Below are 1,685 nucleotides of genomic sequence, written 5' to 3' on the forward strand. Positions count from 1 at the left end.
GCATGAGCATGCCTGTAAATGTGTTTGCATACCTTTTTGCTTTCTTGTTGTTTTGAATTTCAGTGTTTCAAAACAACTATTGATGCAATGACTAATTAAGGTTTTGGTGGTTACTGCATTACAAATGTGGCTTGGAAGAAATGAGATTGTTAATTAACGGTGTGGAGAAGTTGGCATGTTGAACTAATAGATATCAATGTGTTTTGTTTATCTTAATACAATTTATTACAACAAGTAATTATTGTGAAATGTGATGAATTGGTAAGTGCATGAGGATAGTAGAGGAATTGGTGATGTGTCTTGTGTGTTAGTGTAGTGTGACATGAGAGTGACTGTTTAACTAACTAGTGTCTTTTCTCTTATATCACAGGAAGAGGTGAGTGTATGACAGTTGAGTGTTGGTGTTGTGTTGTCTCACACTGTTTCTCATGTTTCTCTTGCTCTCATTTATTCCATCATTCACTGGGTGAACATCATTAGGTGAGTAGATGACTGTATGTGTGTGTAATAGTAAACAATGCATCTATTGAATGAATTAGCCCTGAAATGCTTAACATTTGAATTTGTGTTATTGGGTGTGACCTGTAGTGTTGGGGCTGTACTACTTAGCCCAAACTATATATTACAGATGCCCACTCGTCCATCATGGAGGGGCATAAGGACACATATAACTGTAGCCAAGTGTTAGAGTTTTTGTTCTCTGACCATGATGGCCTGGGTTCAATCTTGGATGGCGACAGCAATATAATGAAACGAGTCTGTTAGTTATTTCTCGCTATCTATTTGGCTATATCTGTGAGAGTGGCCTTGTTTCTGTCGATTGGGAGTTTGTGATCTGGCATTGGGATCATTGGCAATGAGGATAAGTGCTTCCCTGGTTGTCATTGATATCTACTGGGTGTGCTGTTCAGAGCTGGCGAAATCCATGGATTGTAACGCACGCAATCAATATCGATAAGCCAGTTACTAGACTTACCTATCGGGTTGGTGGGCACCAGTTGAGGGTAAAGATCCCACTTACCGTACTTAGAGTGTGATGACGGTGCATAAAACAATTAACATATAAGATACATTACCTGTTTCTATGATTGTCAATGAATTCTGTTGTGTAAGTGTACATGTAATAGCCCATAGTACCTCCATGGAACAAATCACAAAGGGTAGATACGCCATCTTTCTCAGCCATAACCATATGTCTTTCATGGAATGCATGGTGTGTGTGTGTGTGTGTGTGTGTGTGTGTGTGTGTGTGTGTGTTTGTGTGTTTGTGGCACGGTGGAGCCGATGGTAGAGCGTTGGTGATGACATCCGGGATTTTGTATTCCGTGACGAGGGTTGAAGGTTTGATCCTGGTGGAGGCAACACTGTCGCAGTTTCCTTGAGCAAGAAACTCATCGACACTTGCTTCTTTCGACTCAGGAGTATAAATGAGTACCTGGTCATTGACTGGGGTGGACAAGACCGCTGGCTTGGCAGCAACATCATGCAGCCGACAGGTACGTGTGGGCCTTAGTGTCCAGTCTCAGAGCTGCGCCATTTTCAGTGCACCTGGATGACTCTGGCCAAGCTCCAGGCGGATTGTAGCACTGTCTCTAAGACTCCACATAGCTCATGGAGGCCCTGTCTCTAGAGGCAGGGGGAGCTATCTCTGCGACTGATCTCAAAGTCGATGTCGAAACATTTGG

The sequence above is a fragment of the Corticium candelabrum genome, chromosome 9 (genome assembly GCF_963422355.1).
Source record: "Corticium candelabrum chromosome 9, ooCorCand1.1, whole genome shotgun sequence".
NCBI lineage: Eukaryota > Metazoa > Porifera > Homoscleromorpha > Homosclerophorida > Plakinidae > Corticium > Corticium candelabrum.